We start from the raw sequence: 12,869 nt of genomic DNA on the forward strand, positions 1-12,869 counted from the left end.
ATTATAATCTACGCATCATTAGGAGTGAAATGAGACACATATTGTCATATAACAGGTCGGGTCACATTTTGGGTCAACAACGAGCCCACGGGTCTCGTAAATGGATCCAAAATTAAAATGATCACGAGGTGCCTTGAAGGATAAGAAAGTTGTGTTCAAAAGTTGAGCACAAATGGAGTACAAATCGTATCTCAAATCAACCCTTAACTTTTTAGAATTTAAAGCCCTAAATTCTAAGAATTTATCAAGAAATCTAAGGAATCTTACCTAGAATTCAAAGGAGAATCTTGGAACAATCAATAACCACGCATCCAAAATCATCTATAATCTTAAATGCCACTTAATATCACTCTTTAGGGTATAAGATCTTAATAAATGGATGATAAACTGCTAAAATCATGACATAAGGGGTCTATTTATACCTATACAGGTCCAAGGGTTTCCTTATTGTGGTTCAGAACTTGCGATCGCACCAATTGAGCTTTCACACAATAGCCACAATCGTAGCATGCTTACTGTGATCGCACTATTTGAGGCTACACATACTAGCCAAAATACAACATGCTTAATGTGATCATTCTATCTTCCTGTCAAGGTACCATAACTGCGGCCCTTGGCTTGCGCTAACAGCGGCACCAGATGACAGTTGAACTTAAAAAAATTTTGAAGTTTTTACCAAGTCCTCATGATTTATCCGAAATATCATATATGCAAACAAACTATGTAACCATACCAAATTCGATGTTTACAACTTAATAGTGCAATTAGATTTTCCGTCTGAGGTTGTTTCAAAAAAATGTAGGTCCTATACCCAATTTCTTATCTTTCCAACCAATAGGTCAAATTGAGCTTAGGTGTCTCGAGACCTGAACCAAAGGTCTACCTAGCCTAGAATCAATATTTTAAAGTTGATAATGCTATCAAAAATCTCATCTGAGGTCATCTATGAAGAGTTTTAGTTCGAGAATAAATCCTAAACAGTAAAAGCTCTAAAATATGGAAATAAGCCTGAAATCCATATGAACTTTCTGATCACTGAGCCGATAGTTCCGACATCATTAATAACTCTTAGCCATAAATGCATGCAAATCAAGAAAATTACCTGAAAAGTTAATTGCATGATCATGGTTTTCCACCAAAAATGCATACAAATCAAGAAAATTAATCATAGGGAGGCTCGTAACACCATAAATGCATGCAAATCAATTAATCATAGAGAGGCTCAAAACACCACAAATGCATGCAAATTAAGAAAATTACCTGAAAGGTCATTACAATATCCACTGCTAAAAGGACTTCCATCCGCAAATTCAATGGATAGAAAGATTTGAAAAGCTCAAAAAGATGAGGTACTGGGCACGCATGCTCCGAGCATGACTTCTTAGATAACCTCCAAGGAGAGACAATACTTCCCATAGATTCTGCCATATGTATCCCTTTTCCAACCATCTCTCTTACTTAACATACATATAGCCAAAACTCAACCTCCACCACCTATTTGTCTCTAATCAAACCAAAGGAGACTGATATATACAAATCCAAACCACAATATACTGATACCATCTCGATACCCACACAAATTAATAAAGGTTCATCCAAGCAAAAAGCAAACTAAGTCATGAGTCATACCACCGAATAGAATCAAAATATAAACTTTCTTTAACATTGGACACTTTTTATCCACCTTAAACAAGGAGGAAAATCACCTGGGTCTTGCCCGTGAAATCTCATCACAAAAAACTCAAAGAGCCAACACTGATCTACTAAAACTTCATATGGAAAACATGAGAATAAGCACACACAGAGCTACTTGAGCACCCAATAAAGAAAATTGGGTATTTAATATATTCCAGTGCTATAATTTGTCTCAATGATCCTTGAAAATAAAATCCAAAATCCTAAGGAACAACTACTCACCACTGAACTATCCATTCTAGGATATCTCATCAATAAAAAATAAAGTCAATATTAATCCAACTCAAGTATACTACTCCCAGCTGAGTATATTATCTAAAATTCTCAAAGAAAACTGAAAACCCGAGGTCAAAGCTAAAGAAACCCATACCAGTTCCATAGGCTATCATCTAAACACCTATCAACTTTAATCTATCAAATGTCGATAAAGTTGAACAGGTAACCATAGACCAGGTTCAACCAGACCATAGATGAAATCCAAACTAAGACAAATATAAAATGAAGGCTTTCCTTAGTTCTACAACTAGATCGCACTATCTCAAATGCCAAAAACAAAACCTGAAGATGGGCAGGAATTCATACTCTAGATCTATCATAACTTCAAAATTGCCAATTTGAGGCTCAACTTAAAAATTGAGAAAATAAGTCAATATATATGTCAACTACTTAAATTGACCTTAGTATCCAAATATGGCATATTCAAGCTAAATCATAGGATCCAAAATTAAAACATAGCAGAAGAACAAAATTACAATAGCACCAGTTGAAAATAGATGAAATCAACTTTATATATGTTGGAGGGCATGAACTATCAAAACATACTCAAGAACTGTTTAAGATGCAACTCCCGCTAGTAATAACAAGACTTTCAGCAACACGAAGAAATACAATTTTAGCCAAAAACTAACTAGTTCACTACTCTATCTTGGTAAAGAATATTCATAGGCAAATATCATCAAGGAGAAGTACTCTACCAAATCTTATTAGGCAAAACAAACTATAAAATGGGTATTTCCTGAATTTACCCAAGTAGGCCAATCATAACTCAAGCAAGCAATGAATCTCCTCATCGAGGAAGGAAGTACTAAGCCTGACACCTATGTTGAGGTCAAGACCACTAAAAGAAAATGATCCAACAACTCAAGAAGAAATGACATGAAAGGAAACCTACATCTAACTCTCTAACTCTACTTTAGAAAACAACCACATCACGACAAGAAAGGAGCATCCAATCTCCAAACTAGTACTAGGAGAAAACCATCACAAGGAGCCGAATCTAATAAATTCAAGAGATGAATCTAGGATATCTTGATATCAATATTATAATCACTATCGGGCGATGAAATAGCCACAAGTAAAGAATGAACCCTAAAATATTCAATCTAAAAAATGGGTTACATAGAGATGGGTAGCAAAAAAAAAAAACCCTTCACAACCCAAAAAGGCAAGCCCAAGTATCCCAACTCAAGAACGGTCAATGTAATTAAATTGTATTAGAATCATAACTAAGCCAGAAAAGGTTAAATTACCTTAGTACCATATTCCACTCTAAAATAAATCTAGCACAGCCAACAAATAAGAAAACAACCAATCTCACCTTGATATAGAAAAGAAATCATCCGACTGGGATATAGCTTCTCGTACCAACGAATAAAAATCGTAAGAAATAAAATTCTAAATAGGTAACACTAGTCTAAATAGCTACCCAGCAAGGATCAATAACATCAAGAATTGACAACAACAACAATAATATAAACATCAATATAATGAGTAGGTTGTACCAAAATAAAAATCAATAGTACATATTATTCAAGGGCCACCTACACTCATATGGGGATGACATCAACAAATATATACTCTATCTACTACTAAAAAATTCATCTACAGATTAGCCATACAATTATGAATTCAATAATGAGGCACAAAATTACCAATATAAACTTATCCAATTATATAACCATCGATGGGTACAGAAACCCAAGATACTTAATAAAAAGGTAAATGCGAGAAATCAAAGAACTCCTATCATGGTGAAATACATAATTACATGCTCAACGGGTCAAAGAGAGAATACATCTTAATAGGTCTAAAATCAAATCAAATGATCAAATCATCAATTGAGGTGCCAAACGCACTATCTCTAATTGATAGGGTCACAACACTATGAGACTGATTCACATAAATTAAATAACAATTAATCCCATGTCGGGGATACTCTCTATGCTAATATACCTTTTCATCACAACTAAAAAAGCCCCTGGAATACTCCATGATGCTACCCCTGCTGATCTATAATAACCATCATGGCCTAAATATCCATATCAAATACTTTGCAAGGTTTTGTGGGAACTTTGCCCGCTGTGAACACCTCAACTAGCCTCAAATCCACCAATAGACTAAAAAGCTACTTACGTAGAATTGATAGGCTACACATGTAGCTGACCATCACTGGAAGAATCCATACTCCTGAATAAAATACCAATAGCACTATACCAAAGGTATGGCCTCATACCGCCACCTACATAAGTCTCAGTACATGCTCTCTCTATGGATCTTGCATAATCACCAACCTAATAGAAAGGAAACCTAGCCGCTATCAAGTATTATGATACTAAATGGACTGGCAATACTAATTTTCTAATAAATACATGCACCATGTCCTTTTAAGAAGGATATAGAAAGGGAATATACTTGTCCAACTTAAGAAACAATCTCATACATTGAAACCAATAAAGAACCTTAATGAATACAAACAAATCCAACACTGGTCTGAGAACTACTTGATGAAATGAATGTCATCCCTAGATGTGAGAGATCTACAAGAAGGAATTGAGATTCCCAATGTTGAACCTCTATGGGCTTAGGTAGTCATGAGCTCTACTGGTGCCTAAGTAGGCTATAATTTTTTAGATAACACTGAAGATCTTTGACATCCATCCCAGACTCTTGGGTCTAATACAATATATAAATTTCTAGAAACGCATGCTGAATTTTCATCTACATTTATCAACATCTTGCATCATCCATCTAGGATAGAATAGAGTCAAAGAATATGCTTGAGTCCCATCGTAATACGAACACACAACAAGGATTCAAGAAATTGATTTTCTAAGAATGACCTGTAGTCTTCTAAAGATAGGTTCTAGATGTCTCCATACCTATACACAAGAATCTACTAAAAACTTACCTCTTTTATCAACACATCGATGGACCTAGGCTTCGATACCAATTTGTAACAACCTAATTTTTCAGGTCATGATGGTTCCTACTATAATCCACCAGTAGCCAATCCAACCTTGTAGTCCAAAACTACTAGTAATAGATGACCAAGAGAATGAATGAGAGAATTTGAAATAGATGTAGTAAAAGATTAACATACATAAGATAATCCTACAACTTGGTATAATCAACCCAAGAGCTTCTAACATAGGAAGGATACAAATAAGGTACTTAATAAATATATAGATAAAAATACCTCTGAATACAACATAGATACTATTCTAGTAAATAAGATGGTGAAAAGTAATACTCCAAATGTCAGGAGCTCACTCTTTTGTCTTAGGTGGATTTATGCACCTCAGTGTTATTATCTGGGCTTAATTAGCCTTGTTTTGAAGATTTTTCTTGTGCTTACTCAGTAAATCTATGTGTAATTGAGCATATAAGACCTAAAATACTTTATTATAATGTTTAGGTTGTATTTTAAACAAGTTTGGAATCAATTTTTCCACATAGTGTTTAGACAAGAAAACTATTGTTACTAGCTTGAGCTATGTGTTTTCTAGCTGATCTCAATGGATTCTAGAGTGTGTAATGAGTTACTAAGGGTATAAATATGAAAATATGTGTGGAATAAAATTTTTATAATGTCTAAGTTTCAATTGAAACAATCCAAGACATAATACACTACGTTAAATATCAAAAGGACAAAACTAGTACTCCTTGCTTAAGTTACTAGTTCATCGTCTTGGATTTTATGTTGTTTTGAGCTCTAATTCGTTATGTTTGATTCTGTAGGACTTTTGGTGAGTTTTTCATGATGATAAATTGATGATACAAAAGCTTTAAAGAAAGTATAAATGATACCACAAGGCTTGAAAAGGATGGACAAATACATGGGACAAGACTTGACCAAAAATGGACATTTTGGAGTCATTGGCATGCCACGGACCTTAGGAATAACGTTAGGGACATGAAATGGAATTTGGAGCATCGTAAATAAAAATATAAAGTATATCACCATGATTAGGACATTCCATGCACCCTAGGCACTACGATAAGGGCGTGGCACGACCCTTTGTCAAAATAAACATCTAGTGTCAAAGAATAAATAGGACACTTAGTTGTTATGTTTCAAACCTTGTGATTTGAAGGGATTCTATAGAATAATTCAATTAGGGTTTTAGTACATTAATATTTTTGGTTCATGGATTTTGTAATCTATTCATTAATTGTGATTACGATTATGTCCATGATCGGTTAAACACCCTTTCTAGGGAGTTAAAGCAAAGAACATTAGTATTATTGTTATGAATTTAATTATTTTTGGTTGTTTATCAATATTATTTGTTTATTTATCCTTTTGATCACTATTTTGAGGATTACCAACCCTTAAAATATATGCATAATCATATTTTAACCCTAGAAGGAGGAACAAGAGGATAGAACATGGGATATATAGAATGGAATTGTAATCCTCTAATTGAATGAGGTTGTAATTTTCATTTAGGATAGGAATATACCTATTTCTCTATGTGTTTTAATTAAGGGATAAATTATAAATGCATTTAACTTAGTTCTCACATCCTCGCTCTATGATGTAAGTGTGGTGCTAAGTTAGATAGGTGATTAGAGTCTTGAAAGACCATGATCATAAAATCAATTCTGTGAATCAACAACCAAGATAATTAACCTAACCAATGAATTACTATAGCATAGTATGATTTTTCACAATGCCTTAACCTTAGGTTTGTCCTTATTGATTATTCAAACCTTTATTTTCCCGCATTATTTAGTTTATGGTTACTTGTAACTTTAAAACTCTTGTGGCTACATTTGCCCCAATTTAATCTTAACAGTTGAACTAAATTTGTATAGGTGCTTAACACTAGTCCTTGTGGGATCAATACTTGGCTTTCTTTAAGGCGACTATATTACTTGGATGGACCATGTACACTTACGTGTGCACTTGTGCTTAATAAGTTTTTGGTGTCATTGTTTGGGACTTATCAATAGGCAACTTTCATAGTTGTAGTTTTTCTTTCAAGATTTCTTTGGTGCTTGTCACTTGTCCTTGGTTTTTGAATTTGCAGACAATAGGTTAATAGGTTAGTAAGCTGGCAAGAGATAGAGAGTTGGTTGAACCAGACCCTAAGGCCGAGCAATGCTTTCACCAACAGAGAAGAGAATTAGTCCTTTCCATAGATTCATAAAGAACAAGACATTCCTTCTTTTATAGATGGGGATTAACCAGCTTGCAGGATAATTTGCAAAGTGTCCATCCCGTTTGCAACTAATGTTATCTCCACTATTCAAAGACTAACTCCTAGAAGTAGATTTAAATTAAATCAAATTATAGTACAGCTTCTGCACAGCAGTGGATAGTTTACCAGGCTATCAGGTGAAGATCCATAAGTCCACTTACAAAAGTTTTTTAGGATCAATCATACATTCACCCTGACGGGTGTGTCAACTGATTATTTGAGGCCAAAACTCTTCCCCTTTTCACTTTTGGGGGAAGAAAAGAAGTGGTTGATGGTTGAGTTGACAACTTTTATCACAACATAGGATAACCTAGCCCAAAAATTTCTCATCTATTTATTTCCATTCGACAAGAGTGCGAGACTGTGCAGTGAGATTTCTAGTTTCAAGCAGAAGACGAATGATAACTTATACCATGCTTAGGAGAGATTCAAGTCTCTTCTTTAGGACTACCCATATCATCATTAGTCTAATTAGTTATTATCTCAAACCTTTGTTGTATCCTTGACCATAACATAAAAATTTTACTAGATTCAACTGAAGGTTGTCAAACTCTAGAAAACACTTATGAGGAGTTGTATACTTTGTTAAATCATATTTCTCAAGAAAATCCCGACGATCATGGTGAAATGTAAAGAAGCTCAATTAAAAAGGTTTCAAACATTATTGAAGTTGATAGTAATATAGCCTTAACTGCTCAATTGTCAGCTATGTAAAATCATTTGATGACCCAATTCAATCAATTAGGTGTGGACCAATCTCCAGCTCTAGTGAATGTAGTGCAGTAGACCCCAGATTAGTGTGATAATTATGGAAATAGTAGCCACTATGTAGACTTATGTGGTGGAAATCCAAAATCTTTGAACTTTGTGAGCAATGCTTAAAAGCCAAATTATGGTAATGCCTACAACCAAAATTAGAAGACTCTAGTACCAAATTACTCTTGGGGAAATAATCAGTAGTATCAATAGCAGTAACAAAATACACAGGCCAGCAACATAGAGGAAACTTTAAAGAAGATCATGTCATAGAAAGAAGAAATGGCTACTGAAATAAAAAATCAGCAAGTGGCTCAAGAAAAGTTAGAGCAACATTGAGGCAACTAGCCCAGAACCACTAAATGGATTGCTAAGTGATACAGAGCATCCGAAACATGTTATGGTAATAACTTTGAGGAGTGGTAAGGATCTTAATGATATACCTCCTATAACACCTTGGGATTTTGGTCCTTAACAAAATTTTTACTGTTCATTCTATGACTCACCACTATAAGTCTTAGGAAGAGGTAATGAGTTGTCAACTTGATTCATAATATGGTTAGTGTAATGGTGGCTAATTTCTGCTATGAGTATGAGTGGCCACTATGTGTCATAAGGACTCGTTACTATTTTTAATATCCAAACCATAGGATAACTAATGCCCCTCCCCTTCAGTTTGGTTATGCTCTAGTTACAACTTAGACCCAATGAGTCGTAGGGTCAAGTGATGAGTCACTTGATTGAGTCTTAAGAACATAAGTCAATGGGGTCTTGGATACTTTTCTGGTTATAACTAATAGAGATGTTTGTAACGTTTGGTTACAAGTCAATGGTGGACTCATAGCTAAGGGCAACACTTTTTCAGCTTTTAAGTTGATGTGACTTTGGACATTTCCCAATTTAACCCCTTATAACCCACAACTTAAAACCATATTTGGGGATTCATTAACACACTATTCCTAATCAAACACTCCCAAATTCTCTCTCAAACTCTCCTTTCAAGTCAAGGCTAGGGTTTTAAAGAAAATAATCATCTACGGTTGGGTGCTATCTCGTCCAAATTTTGTAGTATTCGAGGCATGTTACTCTTTCGCTGTACTTGTATTTTCTTAATGGCATGGTTGTATAATGTTTACATGGTTTTGATGTTAGGATTTAACTATGTCTTGAGGCTTTCGAATCTAAATTGCTTAAATGCTTCTTCTATGATATATATGGAATTATTTTACTAAAATTGTTTGTTGGTAAATTCTTTAAGGTGCATGAGAATGGTGGATGGACATGGGTAAAATGGAATCCCTAAATTGATAAATCATAGAAATAAGGGTACAAAGGAATCCCCAAATTAATTCGTTTGGTATGAAAATTGGTAACAACCTCAACCCACTTACATTATTAGTTTTAAAAAATGCATTATCACATGGTTTTATTTATTTAATGACATTAATGCATGGCATAATTGGTTAATTTAGTGATAATGGTCTTAAAAACCTTGTGTGGTACATGGGAATCGCCCAAGTGATTTTTATAATAGAGTCTGGGGTTACATAGGAATACCTAAGTATTGGCTTAATGATAGTTATTACAAGATATAGTCGTTATGATGATACCACTTAATAGTGACTTAATAATTTACTCCTTCAAATGGTGGTAGGATTATGTATTAACTTTTTAATTAGGAAATAATAGGTGTTGTGTTAGCTAGCCATGAAGCTGTGAGTCTAGAGGACTACTATTAGAAACTTATATTTGCCGACATGAGGGTTGGTCTTGATAACCATGCGCTTGTGGGGTACAAGGGAATACCCAAAGTATCTAGACGTGCATATGCATTATGTAGGCTAAAGGGTATAGGGAAATCCCCGGCCATTTATGATATCTCTGGTTTATGTAGCTAACATGCACTAGAACTCATCCCAGGGGTAACACTGGACCCATATAGCCCATTGGCAGATTTATGATGGTAACGTTTCATAATCGAAGTTAATGTTTTTGAAGTTCTTGCTAATCCTTGTTCTCTACCCCAGCATATAATATTATGTATACATATATGTATTTCATATGATATAATGCATTAGGTATTGTACTGGTCTTGAACTTTTATCATGGTATTATTTGTTCCTATATCCTAGAGTTTCATACTAGCGCTCCAACCGCTAACCATCTTTAGATGTTGTATCCCCATGTAATGTAGGAACTGGTCATACTTCCACATCTTCTGCTCAGTGACTTGGATTCGAGATCAAAGAGTGAGTCAAAATGAAGTGGTAATTCGATACTTTGAAAGGCCCCTATTTCACACTTTTTTTTACTTTATATTTTAGCTACACCTTTAGATTTGGTTTTTGTTGTTGTTGGGGGCATGCCCCAACTATCTTTTGACTTTCAGTTTTGTAGAGGTATTACTGGACTACAATGGATTTGGGTTATGTTGGTTAGATATTTTGGTAGATATTTGATCGATAGAATATAGATATGATTTAATTAGCTATGAGATTACTTGTATGTTATCTTTTTATACGTTTGGAATTTATCTAAAATTAGGGATGTTGTGTTGGTTTAGTTAGGTGAAGAGGAGCTATCTTCGGTCCACTGGGACATAAGATACCTGTCATAGCCAGGCGCTAGTTCGGGTAGTGACAAAGATAGTATTAGAACCTAGGTTCAAGGTCTATTGGGTATCCACAAAGCTGTGTCAAGTGAAATCTCTTTTATGGGTGTGTAGCATGCCACACTTATAAGGGGGCTTTGAGTCATTTAGGAATGTTTCCCTTTCTTTTTGTTCTACGATCTATAGATTCCAAGATCTTGAATCTTTGTAATATCCATTTTTTTGCCTTTTAGATCATTCCTCTAATAAGACTTGATATACATGGGAAATCTTCTATCTAGTCTGAGGTTAATATGAATAGAGCTCATCCTACTCCAGGGGTTCAAACTTAATTTAGGGTCTCTATTTCTGATTGCCCTGATGGAGCTCCATTGGTTCCCTTTGTTCCTCCTTAGGTACCTCGAGATGATATGTCAAATGCTAAGTTTTATGGTTGATTCACTTTCTTACCCAGTTGGTAGCCTCACCGACTGAGCAGGTTATTTCTGTTACTCCATCCTCTAAGACCACTAGAGTTTACCAATTCATGAGATTAAGTCGTCCTATTTTCACTGGTTCTATGGTTGAGGAAGATCCTTAATATTTTATTGCTAAGATGGAAAAAATCTTCCATATAATGCATTCCTTTAATATGGAGGGCGTGTAGTTTATCTCTTACTAATTGAAAGATTTGGCATATTAGTGTTATAAGGAATGAAACTAGTCTAGGGGCACTGACGTCGAGCCTACTTTTTGGGATGATTTCTCTAGTGCCCTTTTAGACCATTTTTTTCTGCAAGAGATGAAGGAGGAATAGGAAAAAAGGTTTGTTAACCAGAAGTAAGGCAAGATGTTAGTCAAGGAGTATGCCTTAAAGTTTCATCAGTTATCTCGATATACTCCAAAAATAGTGTCTAGCATGAGGGCTAGAATGAGAAAGTTTGCTTTCGGGTTGTGCAGAGACTTTATTTCGGAGAGTAAGGTTACCTTGTTAAACAAGGACATAGATATTTCTTGTCTTGTGGTTTACATGCAATAAGTTGAAGAAGATAAGAAGAAACAAGCTGAGATTGGAAACAGGTAGAGTAAGAAATTTTGGTCTTCAGAATAGGGTGGGGGCCAGTAGGAGAGTGGAAAGTAGTCTAAAAATAAAAGCTGGGAGAGTCCTAACTCCTATTCGATGGCTAGTGCTTCCTACCCAAAACCATCTGATGATCAATGTTTTTGGGTGGCGATGCTTCTAGGGAACATGGTATGAAATCTCCAGCTTTTAGGGCCCAGTTACCTCCATTCTATCTTCTCTAAAATTTTTATGGTGTATTGCATTATTATTTCTGTGATGAAGGGAAAGGCGTGCTTAAAGTATGGTCAACTGAGATATATGCTTAGAAATTATCCTGTGGTTATGGTTGCTTCTAGGGAAAACAAGGTTCCTATATCCACTTCATCATCTCCTGCACCAAAGGGTGCCACTTCAGGCTTTGGAACTAGTCATAATTGTCTTTATGATCTCACTACTTTTCATGACTGTGAGGCATCTCCGGATGTCATTACTGGTATGTTAAAACTCTTCTCCTATGATGTGTATTTTTTACTTGATTTGGGGTATACTCTTTCTTATGTGACCTCATTTGTGGTTGTATATTTTGGATTCAGTCCTGAGTGCATTCCGGACCCCTTTTTTGTTTCCACCCCGGTATGAGACTATATGGTTGCTAGAAGAATCTATATGGGATATTTGGTGTCTATTAGTGGTAAAAAAATTCTAATAGATCAGATAGATTTAGACATGGTTGATTTTAATATCATATTGGGGATAGATTAGTTATATTTGTGTTGTGCTTCTTAGATTGTCTAACCCAAAAGGTCATTTTCAAATTCCCTAATAAGCTAGTTATTGAGTGAGAAGGATGTTCCCTAGTGCCCAGGGGGAGGTTCATAACATATCTTAGAGCCCAAAAATTGATTTCCAAAGGTTGTATATATCATTTAGTTTGATTTAAAGATTCTAGCTTGGAGGCCCCTTCTTTACATTTTGTCTCAATGGTAAATGAGTTTCCTGAAGTCTTTCCTGGTGATCTTCCTGGTGTCCCTCCTAATAGAAAGATCAATTTTAGGATTGATTTTGTTCCAGACACTCGTTCTATTTTTATACCTCTATATAGAATGGCTCCTTCTGAGTCGAGGGAGCTTAAGGAGTAGTTGAAATATCTTCTAGGAAAGGGTTTTATCCATCCTAGTGTGTCCCCATGGGTTGCACCTATTTTGTTCGTTCATAAAAAGGATGGTTCCCTTCAGATGTGTATTAATTGCCGGAAACTGAATAAGGTGACAGTAAAGAATAA

General features: G+C 35.2%; 1 non-coding gene across 1 annotated transcript; it reads right to left on the minus strand.

The window, feature by feature from the left end:
* Positions 1-7,536: 7,536 nt before the first annotated feature.
* On the minus strand, positions 7,537-7,643 carry LOC124897359. The gene has a single exon (XR_007054081.1). It is a non-coding gene; the product is annotated as a small nucleolar RNA R71 (small nucleolar RNA).
* Positions 7,644-12,869: the final 5,226 nt, after the last annotated feature.

Source organism: Capsicum annuum, chromosome 3 (genome assembly GCF_002878395.1).
Source record: "Capsicum annuum cultivar UCD-10X-F1 chromosome 3, UCD10Xv1.1, whole genome shotgun sequence".
Lineage (NCBI taxonomy): Eukaryota > Viridiplantae > Streptophyta > Magnoliopsida > Solanales > Solanaceae > Capsicum > Capsicum annuum.